The sequence below is a fragment of the Balaenoptera ricei genome, chromosome 3 (genome assembly GCF_028023285.1).
Source record: "Balaenoptera ricei isolate mBalRic1 chromosome 3, mBalRic1.hap2, whole genome shotgun sequence".
Classification (NCBI taxonomy): Eukaryota; Metazoa; Chordata; class Mammalia; order Artiodactyla; family Balaenopteridae; genus Balaenoptera; species Balaenoptera ricei.
The window spans coordinates 120740232-120760210 of NC_082641.1; the positions used below are offsets into that span (position 1 = coordinate 120740232).

At 36.9% G+C, this 19979-nt stretch overlaps 1 protein-coding gene and 1 pseudogene across 9 annotated transcripts in view; both read right to left on the bottom strand.

The window, feature by feature from the left end:
* NR3C1 (nuclear receptor subfamily 3 group C member 1) overlaps nucleotides 1–19979 on the bottom strand; it is a 471067-nt gene that overhangs the window by 69035 nt on the left and 382053 nt on the right. The gene's annotated exons all lie outside the window — the stretch shown is intronic.
* On the bottom strand, nucleotides 11264–12593 carry LOC132363834 (large ribosomal subunit protein uL4-like; annotated as a pseudogene).

Sequence of the window (19979 nt, forward strand, 5' to 3'; positions counted from 1 at the left end):
TTCACCATTGAGAATGATGTTGGCTGTGGGTTTGTCATATATGGCCTTTATTATGGTGAGGTAAGTTCCCCATATGCCTACTTTCTGGAGACTTTTTATCATAAATGGGTGTTGAATTTTGTCAAAAGCTTTTTCCTGCATCTGTTGAGATGATCATATGGTTTTTATCCTTCAGTCTGTTAATATGGTGTATCACATTGATTGATTTGCATATATTGAAGAATCCTTGCATTCCTGGGACAAACCCCACTTGATCATGGTGTATGATCCTTTTAATGTGCTGCTGGATTCTGTTTGCTAGTATTTTGTTGAGGATTTTTGCATCTATGTTCATCAGTGATATTGGTCGGTAGTTTTCTTTGTGACATCTTTGTCTGGTTTTGGTATCAGGGTGGTGGTGGCCTCGTAGAATGAGTTTGGGAGTGTTCCTCCCTCTGCTATATTATGGAGGAGTTTGAGAAGGATAGGGCTTAGCTCTTCTTCTCTAAATGTTTGATAGAATTTGCCTGTGAAGCCATCTGGTCCTGGGCTTTTGTTTGTTGGAAGATTTTAAATCACAGTTTCAATTTCAGTGCTTGTGACTGGCCCGTTTATATTTTCTATTTCTTCCTGGTTCAGTCTCGGAAGGTTGTGCTTTTCTAAGAATTTATCCATTTCTTCCAGGTTGTCCATTTTATTGGCATATAGTTGCTTGTAGTAATTCCTCATGATTCCTTGTATTTCTGCAGGGTTAGTTGTTACTTCTCCTTTTTCATTTCTAATTCTCTTGATTTGAGTCTTCTCCCTTTTTTTCCTTGATGAGTCTGGCTAGTGGTTTATTAATTTTGTTTATCTTCTCAAAGAACCAGCTTTTAGTTTTATTGATCTTTGCTACTGTTTCCTTCATTTCTTTTTCATTTATTTCTGATCTGATCTTTATGATTTCTTTCCTTCTGCTACCTTTGGGGATTTTTTGCTTTAGGTGTAAGGTTAGGTTGTTTATTTGAGATTTTTCTTGTCTCTTGAGGTAGAATTGTATTGCTATAAACTTCCCCTCTTAGAACTGCTTTTGCTGCATCCATTGGTTTTGGGTTGTTATGTTTTCATTGTCAGTCATTCGTTTCTAGGTATTTTTTGATTTCCTCTTTGATTTCTTCAGTGATCTCTTGGTTATTTAGTAGTGTATTGTTTAGCCTCCCTATGTTTGTATTTTTTAGTTTTTTTCCCATAATTGATATCTAGTCTCATAGTGTTATGGTTGGAAAAGATACTTGATACGATTTCAATTTTCTTAAGTTTACCAAGACTTGATCTGTGACCGAAGATATGATCTATCCTGCAGAATGTTCCATGAGCACTTGAGAAGAAAGTGTATTCTGTTGTTTTTGGATGGAATGTCCTATAAATATCAATTAAGTCCATCTTCTTTAATGTGTCATTTAAAGCTTGTGTTTCCTTATGTATTTTCATTTTGGATGATCTGTCCATTGGTGAAGTGGGGTGTTAAAGTCCCCCTACTATTATTGTGTCGCTGTCGATTTCCCCTTTTATGGCTGTTAGCATTTGCCTTATGTATTGAGGTGCTCCTATGTTGGGTGCATAAATATTTACAATTGTTATAACTTCTTCTTGGATTGATCCCTTGATCATTATGTAGTGTCCTTCTTTGTCTCTTGTAATAGTCTTTATTTTAAAGTCTATTTTATCTGATACGAGTATGGCTACTCTAGCTTTCTTTTGATTTCCATTTGCATGGAATATCTTTTTCCATGCTCTCACTTTCAGTCTGTATGTGTCCCTAGGTCTGAAGTGGGTGTCTTACAGACAGCATATATACGGGTCTTGTTTTCATAACCATTCAGCCAGTCTATGTCTTTTGGTTGGAGCGTTTAATCCATTTACATTTAAGGTAATTATTGATATGTATGTTCCTATTACCATTTTCTTGTTTTGGGTTTGTTTTGTAGGTCTTTTCCTTCTCTTGTGTTTCCCACCTAGAGAAGTTCCTTTAGTATTTGCTGTAAAGCTGGTTTGTTGCTGCTGAATTCTCCTAGCTTTTGCTTGTCTGTAAAGGTTTTAATTTCTTCGTGGAATATGATGAGATCCTTGCTGGGTAGAGTGATCTTAGTTGTAGGTTTTTTCCCTTTCATCACTTTAATATGTCCTGCCACTCCCTTCTGGCTTGCAGAGTTTCTGCTGAAAGATCAGCTGTAAACCTTATGGGGATTCCGTTGTATGTTATTTGTTGCTTTTCCCTTGCTGCTTTTAGTATTTAATTTTTGATAGTTTGATTAATATGTGTCTTGGCATGTTTCTCCTTGGATTTATTCTGTATGGGACTCTCTGCAGTTCCTGGAGTTGATTGACTATTTCCTTTCCCATGTTAGGCAAATTTTCAACTATAATCTCTTCAAGTATTTTCTCAGACCCTTTCTCTCTTCTTCTGGGACCCCTATAATTCGAATGTTGGTGCGTTTAATGTTGTCCCCGAGGTCTCTGAGACTGTCCTCAATTCATTTCATTCTTTTTTGTTTATTCTGCTCTGCAGTAGTTATTTCCACTATTTTATCTTCCAGGTCACTTATCCGTTCTTCTCCCTCACTTATTCTGTTATTGATTCCTTCTAGAGAATTTTTCATTTCATTTTTTGTGTTGTTCATTATTGTTTGTTTGCTCTTTAGTTCTTCTAGGTGCTTGTTAAATGTTTCTTGTATTTTCTCCATTCTATTTCCAAGATTTTGTATCATCTTTACTATCATTACTCTGAATTCATTTTCGGGTAGAATGCCTGTTTCCTCTTCATTTGGTCTGGTGGGTTTTCACCTTGCTCCTTCATCTGCTGCAAATTTCTCTGTCTTTCCATTTTGCTTAACTTACTGTGTTTGGGGTCTCCTTTTTGCAGGCTGCAAGTTCATAGTTCTCATTGTTTTTAGTGTGTGTCCCCAGTGGGTAAGGTTGGTTCAGTGGCTTGTGTAGGCTTCCTGGTGGGGGGACTGGTGCCTGTGTGCTGGTGGGTGGGACTGGATCTTGTCTTTCTGGTGGGCAGGGCTGCATCTGTGTGTGTTTTGGGGTGTCTGTGAACTTAGTATTATTTGAGGCAGCCTCTCTGCTAATGGGTGGGGTTGTGTTCCTGTCTTGCTAGTTATTTGGCATGGGGTGTCTAGCACTGGAGCTTGCTGGCCGCTGGGTGGAGCTGGGTCTTAGTGTTGAGACGGAGATCTCTGGGAGAGCTCTTGCCGACTAATATTACATGAGGCTGGGAGGTCTCTGGTGGTCCAATGTCCTGAACTTTCCCTCCCACCTCAGAGGCTCAGGCCTGACACCAGGCCGGAGCACCAAGACACCGTCAGCCACATGGCTCAGAAGAAAAGGGAGTAAAAAAGAGGAAAAAAAAAATTTTTTTAATAAATAATTAAAATTTAAAAATTATTAAAATAAAAAAAAATACTAAAAAAAAAGAGAGCAACCAAACCAATAAAGAAATCCATTAACGATAAGAAGTGCTAAAAACTATACTACGATAAACATAAAAATCAGAAACAAGTCAGTTGCAGAAAGCAAACCCCAAGGCTACAGTTGCTCCCAAAATCCACCGCCTCAATTTTGGGTTGATTCATTGTCTATTCAGGTATTCCACAGATGCAGGGTACCTCAGGTTGACTGTTGGGATTTAATCCACTGCTCCTGAGGCTGCACGGAGAGATTTCCCTTTCTCTTCTGTGTTTGCACAGCTCCTGGAGTTAAATTTTGGTTTTGGCCCCACTTCTGCATGTAGGTTGCCCTCGGACTTCTGTTCCCACCCAGACAGGACGGTGTTAAAGCAGTGGCTGATCAGGACGCTCTGGCTCACTCATGCCGGGGGGAGGGAGGGGTATGGTAGTTATAATCAGAATGCGGGGCGAGACTGCAGCAGCAGAGGCCAACACGACATCGCAACAGCCTGAGGTGCGCCGTGTGTTCTCCCAGAGAAGCTGTCCTTGGATCACACAATGCTGGCAGTGGCGGGCTGCACAGGCTCCGGGGGCGGGTGTGTGGATAGTGACCTGTGCTCGCACACAGGCTTCTTGATGGCTGCAGCAGCAGCAGTAGCGGTTCATGCCCATCTCTGGGGTCCGAGGTGATAGCCGCGGCTCACACCTGTTTCTGGAACTTGTTTAGGCGGTGCTCTGCCTTCTGTGGGCAGACAGGGAAGGAATCCCCTCTCCTCGCGCACCCCGACACAATGGTCTCTTGCCTCTTAGGCAGGTTCAGAGTTTTTCCCGGACTCCCTCCCGGCTAGCTGTGGCGCACTAGTCCCCTTCAGGCTGTGTTCACGCAGCCAACCCCAGTTCTTTCCCTGGGATCTGACCTCCGAAGCCCGAGCCTCAGCTCCCAGCCCCCATGCGCCCCAGCAGGTGAGCAGACAAGCCTCTCGGGCTGGTGAGTGCTGGTTGGCACTGATCCTCTGTGCAGGAATCTCTCTGCTTTGCCCTCTGCACCCCTGTTGCTGCACTCTCCTCCGTGGCTCTGAAGCTTCCCCCCCGCCCACCCCCTGTCTCCGCCAGTGAAGGGGCTTCCTAGTGTGTGGAAACTTTTCCTCCTTCACAGCTCCCTCCAGAGATGCAGGTCCCGTCCCTATTCTTTTGTCTCTGTTTTTTCTTTCTTCTTTTGCACTACCCAGGTACGTGGGGACTTTCTTGCCTTTTGGGGAGTCTGAGGTCTTCAGCCAGCGTTCAGTAGGCGTTCTGTAGGAGTTGTTCCTCATGTAGATGTATTTTTGATGTATTTGTGGGGAGGAAGGTGATCTCCACATCTTACTCCTCTGCCATCTTGAAGGTCCCCCCTAATGCTTTAATTTTTAAAATAAATTTCAATTTAGACAAAATGTCCTCCATCCAATTTCCAAGTAAATAAAAATCTACAAAAATCTTTTAGAAACCTTCAAATTAATAATTTGATTCCACAAAACTGCTCTAACCTTAATAGAAAAAAAAAAAAAAAACTAACCACAAGCATTTCTTGAATTGTGGATACAGTATGATAGAATATTCAAGAAGACCATTAGGCCTTGACTAGTTTTTCAATAAAAAATTGTACAGAATTCAGGAGCCTCCACTTTTCATACAGGGATGACCCTCAGTGGGCTTAGGTGGTTAAATGATTCACTAGCTCCAAACAACTGCTTTGGGCATAATACATCTTTAAAGGAAAGGTAAGTTCTTTCCCTCTTTTCCAAGATATTTTTTGGGTTTATCTTATGTAAGTAAAAAAATAAAATGGAAAAAACTCAGTTTTTTATATAATATTTTTTTCCCAAAATAGTGTTGGTCAGTAAATTAAATTCTCTGAAACTAGGTCAGAGAAGCTCCCAAATAAAATCCCAAATAGACAAGGTGAGGGCAAGCCAATTCGAAAAATTTGTTTTAATATTTAAAACTGCCTTTTAAAACTTATCATTGTTATGTGAGAGGTATTCAGATCCAGTGACATAGTACTGATAAGTTCCATGGGATTCCTAAAAGATCTTGTAAGCCTTGAAAGATCTTATGAGGTACTTAAATCAGTATAGTTGTGCCTTTTTTCCCTGTTTAAAAGAAGCGGAAATGAATAAGTTAAAAGGCATTTTCCTAACCCTGACTGCAAATCACAAGCTTGAGGCTGCTTGAAGCCAGCTGGCATGGTGCCCATTTACAGTAAGTTGTTTACTCCTTGTCGACCAATCACGCCACAAAGAATGAATGCCGACAGACAGAGTCAGACTGTCTTTTCAAGACAGAGCAAAAGAGAGGTTTATAAGCTTTATTAAATTCTTAGAGGTATTACTTTTAATACTGCTCTAAAATATTATAATCCAGTTTCCATAACCTCAGCGTTTTAAAGTCAAATAATTGCCCCTCAATAGACAATCTTAAAATAATAGTTTATCAGTGGAACGAGTGGTGTCCTCTAATCATTTTAAGTACCTTTTAAGTATAACTTTTAAAGGCTACAATATCTATCTTAAAATGGATTTGAACTTAATTAGACTGAAACCTTTAAATATACAGTGTTTAGCACGCAGATTGAGAATAGTAAAAGAAACAGAATGTCCAGAGGAAGAGTAAAAAACATAAAAAATGAACTCTCATTAACAAGAGAGACGTGGGTAAGAATAACACGATGATTCAAACAAGTGATTCCTGGTCTGCCCTCAGAAATCATGTTTGCTACCTGGCACTTGGAGAGCCTCTTCCCACCCACACTGGCTAGTTTAGGGAAAACCAGGTAGTAATAAACCTTTTTCTTTTGGACCAAACTTGTCTACTATTGCTATTCCCTAAATGTCTCCCCAGGGTTATCTGCCATCATTGTTATCAGCTGCCATTGAAAAGTTCAGAACATATCTTTCACTCAGTGTGTTCAATGAATGTTAAAATGAGTGACTGACAGACATAAAAAGGGAATGTCTCATCAAATAATCCTAGAATCAAGCCACCAACCATTTTGAACAAACCCCAGCTCAAAGGGCCCCAGGAACCAAAAGTACTTTTTTTTTTTTTTCAAAAGTACTTTTAAAGCTGCATATCTGGAGCAAAAAGATGACCAAACACAGAAATGAGAGATACCTTCAACAGCTTCTGTGGAAAGAGGACGAAGCTAGTAAGACCACAGAAACATCCAAAGCTAACTACTGTAAAACAGAAAGCACTATTATGTACGACTTGGCGTCTCTGGCTTCTTCCTTATATGCTTCTTGAGTCAATTTTTCAGTAGGTTCTAGAGACTTACACCTTTTACTATTAGAGGACCCTAAACAAATCATTTCATGACAGACATTTTGTAGTTATCTCAGTAATTTTACCTAATTTCCAAGCCCAAATGGCAGAGTGAATCATTTTATTAAATGTAGGATTATTTAGGCTCTCGGAGCTAGTATGGGTTGTTTTTTGTCTGTTTGTTTCTCCATGTTCTAAGTCCATTATGCCCAGTAAATTCGGAGTGTTAGTTCCTGCAACCTTTGGTCCTATGATAATAATTCTTCTGCCATGTCTTTAAGTTTTTTGTGTTTCTCACTTTCCATTTTTTTAAAAAAATCATGTGCAAATTCTATCAAATAACTTACTAAATTATCCTATACTACTTTCTAAAAAAATTAGGGGTGGGGGGTTTAGTGTTAATGATCATCATACTTAGGTTAAATTTCTCTTTTAAGAGCCCCGAAAGAGGCCCCGAAAATATACACAGAGTACTGGGACTAGTTACAGGTCAGAGTACATGATATTTCTAAGATCTCACTAGGGTGTGAGGTTTAAATTAGACTTCACTAGGTAAATAAAATCAAATTCTATCTTTGTTACAATAGTTAATACCTGGAAAGGTGCCACACTCATGGCCTTGGGAATTATATAGTTTATAAACAGGATTTCAAAATAATGATGAGACAAAAGTGGTACTTCCTCACTTCCTCAGTCACTTCTAAACCCAAAGGGCTAACAATCATCAATTATTCATTAAATAGGTTGAAAGTTTTATTTTATATGGGTAATGTATTTCCTAGTACATTTGCTACAGGACAGCAAGTTGGTTTGTCAACACAATGATAAATAGCCTGGTAATAAGGTTATGCATAGTACTGACAAAATTCAAATTTAATAGGTTGATAATTAAATATAATTCTTCTATAAATAGTTCCATTTTTCAGATAAATTTCTAACCTCACTTTCCCTTTCAATTTTAACCAATGAAAAAAACATAAACAAAAAACAGTTTTGTTTAACAAAACAACTCTATTCCGTACAAAATTGAGCATCAAAGCATGAGAAAGCTGAAACTGAAGGAAATCAAAAGATGTGCATTTTACCTATTAAGTGAAAAATAATTCTATAATTAAAAAAATTTAAATGAATTCTGTAATCCTCATTTTAGAGCTGAACGAAAGAAGGGCAATGTAGGCACTACAAATAGGGTAATGAACTACAAGTAGGGTAATGCCAGAGGCTTTTTTTCCCTCCTTTTCTTCACCTCGCCCACTATTTTTTATAAAAGTTTTTCAGAGTAGTACCTTCAAATTCGCATTTTTAACATTCGATAAGAAAGAAAATTCTGTGGTATTAGTTGTCCTCACTGAAAAATACATACCCTTCATAATTGTAATTTAATTGTCTCATATTAAGGTGGTATGTATTCCTAAGTATCATCTCATCTTCCCCCAAGCCTCACCTTCCCTTATATAGTTGTTAGACATCCAGAACTAAAAGTAGTTCTGAAAGTTTGGTTAATAGGTAACCAAAAAACCTGAGGTAAACAAGAAAAAACTTTAGCAGATATTTTCTTGAATATCTTTTCAAGCCAAATGAACAGTTCTTTCATCTGAAAACAGCCCAGTTAAGATGCCTTGATCTTTAGGTTATTATGTGCTACTGAATAGGAAATTTATTTTCAGTAAAGTATGTCAGGATTTGGTTAAATGGGGCTGGGCTACAAGGAAATGAAAGTAGACATCTCTTCTCTTTGTATCCTCTCTTACCAGCAGCTCTTCCCATTCCCCACCCCAATAAACAAAACATTTATAGAATTGTTAAGTTTTGTTCTTTTTACTTCTTTATTCATCCTTTCAAATATTTTGCTGCCATTTTCCAAAAGACATTATTATTTAACATTCAGTATATAGAGAATTCTCCATCAGAGAATTTTTCTTAATCATATTCAGTGAGACCCATGTTAGTTCAGCAGTGGACAGGTCACAAGAGGACATGAGAAAGGAAGAAAGGCTCTGAGACACCTGCATTAACAGCAAGTATTCCACACAAGTAAATGATGTAATTTTGAAGAGGGATAGCCTTAATGTCATTTTGATCATGAGTCATGAATATCGTAGCATCCTCTTAACACTTTAGCCATTACAACCGTCTAATATCTGGTACCATTAAATACTTCTGAAAGGAATTCTACTGTGTAAATGTTACCAAAGAAATCTGAACACAAGAACCTCGTAACTATTCTCTTTGTCTGTAGTTTTACCTGCTTTAATCCGTTTTCCTAAAACAAGAGTTTTCAAGCCCTTAGCTGCAAAATCCTTCGTTTTAAAAAGTAAACCTTATGCAGAACCCCCAACACATAAAACAGGTAGAAGTGATATTATACTGATAAAGCATATTTTATACAAAATCATAATACTAATCTATATAGGAAGCAATCAGATCAGTGAAGCTGTTTTGCTAAAACCAGTAAAACTGAAATTGGAATGCCAGGCTTACCATCAAACTTGTATTTGTATTTAAACAGAGTTTGGAAACCACTGCCCTAAAACCTCACATTGTCTCCATTATCAGCCCCAAGCCTCATTTCCAAACCTCTATCAAACCTTCTTTTCCTTATAAAAATAAAGCCCGAACTTTAACAAGGCCCACCAAAATCTGGACTGTAACATATCTCTCACCAATTTCTTGCGGCAACTGTCTTCTAGTCAGTATGTTTTCTTAGTGTCCCTCAATATGCCAACTTAAATTCCTTCATTCATTTACTTAACGTATATGTTCTGAGTGCCTATAATGAACCTAGATTTTTGCTTATTCTGTCCCTTTTTGCCTTAGAATCTTCCTCAATGATCCTCAACAAAAGCTTTCTCCTCTTATTTCCCAAGTACTCAGTGACTTCTGCCACTCATGAATTCTGAAGTGATTGCCTTTATTAATTAATGGGCCACATGGTATATAGTCAATACTAATAGAGAAATGTACCAAAGTACACAATTGTTTCCTCAGTTTGGATTTTTAAAAATCAACCTTTTATTTCTACTAAAGAAAATAAAACCATTTTTGAATTTCAAAATTAAAGATTTGAGTTTCATATATTTTATAGGAAAAAGTATACATGAATGCATAGTTTAAGTGGTATGTGTGGTTTCAGCTTACTCTGTTGAGTAATTAAAAATTTAAAAGCCACAGTGACACTGTGAAAAGCTTACTAGGTTGCAAAAGAAAAGCCACATTTTTCACATACGTGATTAAAGAATAATTATCCAAGGTATTTTTTATAGCACAATATTTGATCAAAATTTTGTAATATAAAATTTTTGTTTTGAAATATACTAAATGCATGAGTTCTAATCTCTGCCACTATTTGCAAACTTAGTAAAACTACTTCTAGTGGATTATATATGATTTGGTTTTGAAAGATGTTTAGATTTTTTTCTCTGCAATTTTATGTACTATCAAGCTATTTTTTTAAAAAATTGGTAAAAGACGCCAGCCTTGTTTCAGAGAGGACTTGAATCAGCTTTAAAAGATAGGTAAAATTCAAGGTGGTAATTTTAAAGAGGGTGAAGTTTTCAAGCTCATCAATTACATTTCTATAGGAGTAGCTTACTAGATCACTGTTAAATTATTTAGAAACAAAATATTCAGGATACTCTCAAACTTTTTCTTTGCTGATTAATATAAGACTAATCTAAAATTTACTACTGCCACATAAAACATCAATATAAGAATAAAGAAATTTACCCATATTTAATCACATAGTTGCCAAAAGTGGTACTAGGCTTTGTCTTACCTGTAACATATAATGAAACATTAAAGACATTGCTCCACCTACTGATGTTTCTTTGGTTTCTGTTATCTCATTAAGGGACCCCTGTAAAGCAACTGATAAATAGTAAGCAGAGTGACTTCCAAGTTAAGCACACAGCCTAGCTCTACTGTCAACTGTCTCCACTATAAACTGACAGCTACTGCTGTACAGCACCTAAAGAGTTTTGTCTAGAGTCTATCCAGTGAAAAATAAAAACAAACAAAGCACACAGAAGTTACAACATACTGATTACTATTTAAAATAAGTTAAATACCCCACAGAAGAAGGAATGGGGATGAAGAAAAATAATCATGTCGCAGAACAATTCTGGATGGAGCATTTTCCTTTCAGCAACTGGAGAGTACTGAATATTTAGGTTGAAAACAGATTAGAGCTGTTTATCTAAACTCAGTCAATAGCTTTCTTTTTTGATTGTTAGATTAAGCTAGTTTTATGGACTATAAGTAGGAAGCACTGCTGAATGACAGAAGACAAACTAGGCAAGCAACGATACAGGAATTAATGTCCCTGGATTAAGACCTTTGGATTACGGCATAATTAAAAATAACAAATTTTAATAGAATTATAAAAGAAAAGGAAATGAAAGATAAGTTAATTGGCAAAAGTCTTCTATCAGTTATTTCCTAGACTATGGAGAGTCTTATATTTTTTTTTTTCATTGCGTCTTTGATCAGGTCTTTATTCAAAATCAGCTGTCCAAAATGATTTGACCTTTACAGAATAAACAAATGTAAGTTTATGCAGCAGCCTTCTTTTCCTCTGTGGTGGGTTTTTTTTCTGTGGGCTTCTTTTTAGTGGGCTTCTTTTCAGATGCTGGTTTCTTGGTCACTGCAGCTTTTTTTCCCACCAAAGGCTTCTTTGGTTTCTTCAGCTTCTCAACGCAAACAGCCTTCTTTCCTTTCTTTTCCACCACAGGCTTCTTGCCTGGAACCTCCTTCTCATCTGATTTGGCTTCTAGTGCTGCTGCTGCCCTATCCATCTGGATTTTGTGGTTCTTGGCCTGGCGAAGAATGGTGTTCCGGCTCACCGTCTTTGCACATGGGTTTAGCTTCAACACGATTCTCAGGTTTTTCAGTGGATTCTTCTTTAGGACTCTGCGATGAACCTTCTTGCATGGTGCCCGGAGGGCTCTTTGGATCTCTGGGCTTTTCAAGATTCTGCTAAGGTGTGTGTTGAGCATCTTGTGCATGGGGAGGTTGTAGTTACTCCTGAGGAGGCAGCTTTATGCCAAGTGCCATACAGCTCCTCTAACTTGGGGAAAGCACTTGCAGTCCAAATGCAGGAACGTCCCACACGCCCACTAGGAGCAAGTTTCAAAATGTTCCGTTTGCTTACATTAAGCAGAGTAATTCCAGGGATGTTTCTGAAGGCCTTGATGATACCACTGTCCTCATTATAGATGATGCAGGGTCCCCTGCGCTGGATACGGCGACGGTTTCTCATTTTGCCTTTGCCAGCTCTCACTCGCTGTGAGGCGTAGAACTTTTTGATATCACTCCAGGCCTTAAGTTCCTTCAGAAGCAAAACAGCCTCCTTGGTCTTCTTGTAGCCTTCAACTTTATCTTCAGCCACCAAAGGAAGTTCAGGAACTTCCTCTATACGATGACCTTTAGACATGACCAGCGCTGGTAAAGCCGGGGCAGCCAACGCAGAGCGGATGGTATATCGCTTCTGCATTGTATTCACCCTGTGGTGCCAACGTCGCCAGGTCTTGGTTGGCGCAAACATGAGCCCCACCCACGACACATATTTCCAAAAGCACCCTGGCCAGAACGGTGAGTGCCGCCACCTCGAACCCTGGGAATTCAAGCCACAGCTCTGCCAGTACCACAAGACTCAGCACTGGTTTGATGACCTGCTAATTCACTGGCAGCATAGGGCTGTCTGTTGTTTTTGCGCAAGTTGGTGTGAACAAGGTTCACAACATCTGGTTGAATGGGAGCCTTGAACACAGCAGGCAAAGTGACATTTTTGCCAGATGACTCCCCCTTTCCAGAGTACACTGATATCAGTGGACGAGCACACGCCATGGTGAGGAGAGGAGAAGGCCACACTCCCCTCAACCCGGCGGCTTCCACAGGAAAAGCCGATGGAGAGTCTTGATTCGGTGATAAATCAAGCATTCCCTGTTTCTATACACAATGCTTTTTAAAAATCATTTGTGATAAGTGAAAAGACACATGTTTTACAAGGGGGTGTGGGGATGAGGTGGGTAATGTCCTATTCCAAGAAAGCTAAAGTATACTACAGAATCCCTAGTTGTACTTCATTCTAAAGATACAATATTCAGTGATATATTTCTATACTTCACACGTTCTCTGATTTTTTCCCCCTTTATTACTGAACAAAAAGTACACCTGATTAAGTGTAAGGAGCACGCAGGTAAAGCCAGAGATTGACTATTTGGTGCACACTCACAATTTCTATCACTGTCCTAATTTTATTAAATATAGAAACCCAACATTTTAATCCCTAAATCAGCACCATAATTTTTTCTATTTTCAATTAATTTCACTAAAATTACATAAAAATATAATATAACAAATGGCATTTGAAATAAATTTTAAAACCCTAGAACTCTTTCTTCAAAGAAAAGCTTCACTGGAAATAAGGTATGTAATAAAACCTGGGTAGATTTCTCTGTGTTAGACCCCATCTCCTGGAGTTACCACTATAGTTCGTGACAGTTCTTCAGAGTAGTCTGAAAAACACTACTAAATCAATCAGTTGCTCAAATACCACCATACAGATAAAGATGACACTACTACTGAAACTTTTGGACGGTGGGCAGTACCACCACAGAGTGGCTTGAAATGTTTGTCAGCTGCTATAAGAATTTTCTAGGTTTACCAAGAAAAGCAGTTTGGTGGAAAAGGCATAAATATGTACTTTTCAAACAACTGCAGCTTCTTTACAAAATAGCTCATTTGTTCCAAAGTTGAACTTGTGACAGTTCAGGACCACTTGTGTAGTAGCCAATATACAAGACGATAGATTGTAAAGTTAAGACCAACAGTAAAACAGTTTGCAAGAGCTCTAATGCTGGCTTTTGGTGAATATGAATTCATTTTCCAAACCAAAGGGCCATAATAGTATTTTCCATTATTCAGAATTGGAGAGACTTCAGAGAAAAAACATTTGGGTTTTACAAAAAGCACTTTTAATATGAGAGTGAAATTAGCACTCTGTAATGACTTAAATGGAAAAAGAATCTAAAAAAGAGTGGATATATGTGTATGTATAACTGATTCACTTTGCTGTGCAGCAGATACTAACACAACGTTGTAAATCAACTATACTCCAATAAAAATTTTAAAAAAGCGAGTGAAATTAGCAAAAATGGTGGAGTAAGGAACTCCAGATTCCACCCCCCACACGAGCAATGAATAAAAAGGCACAAACGGTCAGAACCAATGTTTCTGGAGCCCTCAAAGGCTTGCAGCAACCCAGACAAAGCTTATTCCAACACCCACCTCCCCGCCACAGCCCCGCCACCGATTCTTGGTTAAGAATAGCAAACTTTGTGGTGTTTTTAGCTTACCCAGTCCCATCCCCTACTCTCCAGCTTAGCAGTAGTCATGAAAATAACAGCCCACATTCCTAGTACCAGAGGTAGTAAAATGAACCGTATTTGCAAAGAATTCTAATTATGTGTTCTGACCCTTCTGGTGGCTCCCTAGAAGACCACCTCAAAAAGACTGTCTTTATTTTGCCCAACTCAGACCTGGCTCAGTGCTAAAGTGCTATATTTCAGCGCTAGGGGGCAGGGTTGCAATGTGTGGCTGGGGGTGAGGGATTTTTGGCAATGTTCATGCTAATGTCTTAGTTTGCTGTTGCTTGGGGTGATGGATAACAGTTGGGGGCAAACAATAAACTAATCAGAAAGCTTACAAGGAAAGTCTGGAGCTTTGAAAAGGTCTGACATATTCTGGAAATCTAGAAGGCCGAATGCATGGCCTCAGGAAAGATCTAAGAAGGCCCTAGGATTTCACCTCCTATTGACCTTGAAGCTCTATGGAAGCTGGAAGTAAAGGCTAAGGCAGAGTTGTAAACTCCAGGAGTTAAAAGTTAAAGGCTCACCCTAACACACACACTGAGCCCCCGGGCAAAGATTGGAAAATTTTATTGTTTCCAGATATTTAATAAAACCACTGTTCAATCATTAACTGACACTAAGCAAATGGAACAGAGACTTCAGGGTCCACAATGGACAAAGAATACAACCTTTACAGAATTAGTTCAAACAGTCACTAAACAAACAGCATCTACAATACACATCGAAAACAACAAACACTGCAAAGGGAGAAGAGGTACCATATTGTAATATTTGAAATATCCAGTTTTCAAAAAAAAATTACAAGGTATGCAAAGAAATAAAGTATGGCACATGCACAAGAGAAAAGAATAGAAGTGGACTGAGGAAGCCTAGATGTTGATCTTTCTAGACAAAGCTATTTTAACTGTGTTCCATGACATAAAAGTAAACTATGTCTAAAGGACTTAAAGGAAAGTAAAAACAAAAATGTGTCATTAAATTGAGTAGATTAATAAAGAGATGTTATGAAACTGAACCAAATGGAAATTTTGGAGCAGAAAAGTATAATAACTGAAATGAAAAATTCACTGTTGGGGCTCAAAAGCAGATGTGAGCAGGCAGAAGATTCAGTAAACTTGAAATGGAAAAAACAAACAAACACACCAGAGGCTCAGAGACCTGTGGGACACCATGAAATACACCAACATATGCATAATGGGAGTCACATAAGGAGGAGAGAAGGGGGCAGCAAGAATATTTAAACAAATAGTGGCCAAAAATATGCCAAATTTTATGAAAAATATCCAAGAAGCCCAACAAACTCCAAAAGAATAGACACAAAAAGATCCACACATAGGCACATCATAAACTATCAAAAGCTAAAGACAGAATCTTGAAAGCAGCAAGAAAGATGCAACTCATTATGTTCAAGTGATTCTTAATAAGACTAACAAGTGATTTCTCATCAGAAACTACACAGGGGCAGGCCAGAAGACAGTAGGATGACATATTCAAAGTGCTATAAGAATTCAGAGTTAGTCAAGAATTCTATATCTGGCAACACAATCCTTCAAAAATGAAGGAGAAATTAATACCTTCCCAAATAACAAAAACTGAAGCAGTTCATCATTAGAAAACCTGCCCTCCAACAAATGCTAATGGGAGTTCTTCAGGCTGAAATGAAAAGACACTACACAGTAACTCAAATACACATGAAGAAATAAAGTACACTAGGAAAGGTAACTACGTAAGTAAATGCACAAGACAGTGTAAATGTACCTTTTGTTTATCACTCCTTTTCCCTTTCTTATTGAAAAGACAACTGCATCAACAGTAATTATAAATCTAGGTGGATAGGCATACAATATATAAAGATGAAATCTGTAACAATAACAGACAATCTAATATAGAGATATATATATAGACAATATGTAATCTCCAGGGCAACCAGTAAGAAAATAACTCAAAAAATAGAGTAAAAGAAATGACAAGTGAATTAAAATTATCACACTAGAAAACTTTAATACAAAAGAAGATAGTAATGGACAAACTAAGGAACAAAAGACTCCTCCTTGCCAGTAATTATATTAAATATTAACAGATTAAACTCTCAAATTAAAAGGCAGAGGATGGCAGAATGGATTTAAGAAAATGATCCAACTATATGCTGTCTACAGAGACTCAGATTTAAAGACAGAAATAAACTGAAAATAAAAAGATGGAAAAAGATATTCCATTCAAACAGCACACACGAGTGGCTACACTAATATCAGATAAAACAGACAACACAAATATTGTCTCCAGAGACAAAGATGGGCAGTGTATAATGATAAAAGCGAGTAACAAATATAAACATATATGCACCAAACAACAATATGAAGCAAAACCTAACAAAAGAGAAATAACCCAGTAATATTAGTTGGAAATTTTAATACCCCCACTTTCAATAATAGAACTAGAAAGAAATATAGCAAGGAAATAGACACTTGAACACCACCCTATAACAATTAAATCTAAGAGACATCTGTAAAACACTCCAAAAGAAAAACACTACAAAAGAATAATATTAATTCTTGTCCAGTGCACATGGAACATTCTCTAGGATAGATGATACATTAGGCCATAAAACAAGTCAAATAAAATTTAAAAGGCTGAAATCATACAAATTATGTTCTCTGACCACAACAGAATGAAGTTAGAAATTAACAGAAGAAAATTCAGAAAATTCACAGATATATATAAATTAAACATTCCAAATAATTAGTGAGTTAAAGAAAGAAAAAAAAATCACAAGGGAAATGAGAAAATACCTTGAGATAAATGAAAACAAAATATAAAACATACCAAAATTTATGGGATGCAGCAAAAGCAGTGCTAAGAGGGAAATTTATAGCTGTAAATGTTTACCTTATAAAGAAGAAAGAACTGAAATCAATAGCTTTATCTCCCACCTTAAGAAACTAGAAAACGAAGAAGCATAAATAAAGGAATAATAAAGACTAGAGTGGAAATAAATGAAGTAGAGAATAGAAAAACAATAGAAAAGATCAACAAAACCCAAAGTTGCTTCAATGAAAAATCAATAAAAACTTTAGCTAGATTGACCAAAAAAAAAAAAAAAAAAAAAAAAGACTTAAATGACTAGAATCAGAAATGAAAGTGTGAACATTACTACTGACCTTAGAAAAATAAAAAGGATTATAAAGGAATACAATGAACAACTGTATACCAACCAATTAGATAACCTGGATGAAATGGACACATTTCTAGAAACTACCAAAACTGTCTCAAAAAGTAACAGAAAATATCATAGACCTATAATAAGTAAAGAGATTAAGTTAGTAATCAAAAAAATTCCAACAAAGCCCAGATGGCTTAGCTGGTGAATTTAACCAACTGTTTAAAGAAGAATTAAGAACAGGAGAGGAGGGAACACTTCCTAACTTGGTCTGAGGCCAGTATCATGATATCACAGCCAGACAGATACATTACAATGAAACTACAGAACAATATCCCTTATAAAGATAAGTGCAAAATCCTCAACAAAATACTGGCAAACTAAATCTAGATGCATACAAAAACCGTTATAAACCATAACCAAATGAGAGTAATCCCAGGAACACAAGGTTCGTTCAGTGTATGAAATCAATTAATATAATAAACTATACAAGAGACTGAAAGCAAAACCACATAATCTTCTCAATAGATGCAGAAAAAACATTTGACAAAATCCAACACCCTTTCATGATAAAAATACTTAACAAACTAGGAAAAGAGGGAACTTTTTCAATCTGATACAGGATATCTATGAAAAACCCACAGCTAACAACATACTGAAACTGAAAGTTTTCCCTCTGAGTTCAGGACCAATACAACATGCCCACTTTCACCACTGCTATTTAGCATTACACTGGAGGTTCTAGCTAGGGCAATTAGGCAGGAAACAGAAGTAAAAAGCATCCAGATTGGAAAGGAAGAAACAAAATTATTTCTACTTGGAAATGACAGGATCTTATGTATAGCAAATCTTAAAGAATCTACCCAAAAAACTTACTAGAGCTAATAAATTCAGCAGTTGCAGGATACAAAACAACACAACATATCAGTTGCATAACTATACTGTAGCAATGAACAACCTGAAAATGAAACTAAAAACAAACACAAAAAAACAAATTTACAACAGCTTCAAAAAGAATAAAATACTTAGGAATAAATTTAACCAAAGAAGCACAAGAGTTGTATACTGAAAACTACAAAACACTGTAAAGAAATTAAAGATCTCCACAAATGGAAAGATATCATGTGTTCATGAACTGGAAGACTTTAATATTGTTAAGATGGCAATATACCCCAAAGTGATCTACACGTTCAATGCAATCTCTATCAAAATTCCAACTGCCATTTTTCGGAAATGGACAAGCTGATCCTAAAACTCATGTGGATCTGCAAGAAACACAGAATAGCCAAAATAATTCTGAAAAAAGAACAAAGTTGGAGGGCTCACATTCCCAATTTCAAAACTTAGTATGAAAAAATAGTAATAAAAACAGTGTAGTACTGGCATAAAATCAGGCATGTATACTGATGGAATAGAACTGACTGTCCAGAAATAAACCCATACATTTATGGTTGGTCAGTTGATTTCAACCAGGGTATAGAAATCATTCAATGGAGAGATTAGTCTTTTCAACAAATAGTGGTGGGACAACTGGGTATCCATATGTAAAAGAATAAAGTTTGATCCCTACCTCATACTATATACAAAAATTAACTTAAAACAGATCAAAGAGTTAAATGTAAGTGCTGAAACTATAAAATTCTTAGAAGGCAACACAGGTGAAAAATCTGTGACCGTGGATTAGGCAACATTTTTTTAAAGATATGACAACAAAAGCACAGGCAAAGAAAAAATAAATTGGACTTCATTAAAATGAAAAACATCTGTGACTCAAATAACACGATCAAGAAAATGAAAGGACAACCCTCAGAATGGGAGAAAATATCTGCATATCACGTATCTGATAAGGGTCTAGTATTCAGAACATATAAACAACTCTTACAAACAACAATAAAAAGACAACCCAATTAAAAAACAGGCAAAGGATTTGAACAGACATTTCTCCAAAGATATACAAATGGCCAAGAAGCACTTGAAAATATGTTCAATTTCATTTGTCATTTGAGAAATGCAAATCAAAGCCCCAATGAGATACACACACCCACTCAGATGGCCCTTATAAAAAAGAGAATAACAAGTATGGGCAAGGATGTGGAGAAATTAGAATTCTAATATGTTGTTTGTGGAACTGGAATATGGTATAGCCACTGTGCAAAAGTTTGGCAGTTCCTCAAAAGGTTAAACATAGGTATCTATTAATGCCCCTCCTAGGTATCTATTAAAGATAAATTAAAAACATATGTCCACACAAAAACTTATACACGAATGTTCGTAACAACATTATTCACAATAGCCAGAAAGTGGAAACAGCCTAAATGTCTATCAGCTGATGAGTGGATAAACAAAATGTGGTATAGTCATATAATAGAATATTATTTAGTCATAAAAAGGAATGGAGTGCTGTTAAATGTGACAACACAGATGAACCTTGAAAACATTCTAATTGCAGGAAGGCAGACACAAAAGGCCACTTATTGCATACCATTTATGTGAAATTTCCAGAATAGGCAAATCCATAGGACAAAAAGATTAATGATTGATCGCCAAGGATGTTGCTAAACATCCTACAATGAACAGAACGTCCCCCAACAATAAAGAATTACCCAGTTCAAAATGTCAGTAGTGCTGAGGCTGAAAAATCCTGTTCTAATGTGAAGTTTAATCTATTAAATAGGAAAAAATAATCCATCATGTAGAATTATATTAATATGATTTTGAGACTACTCCAAACTTACTAGA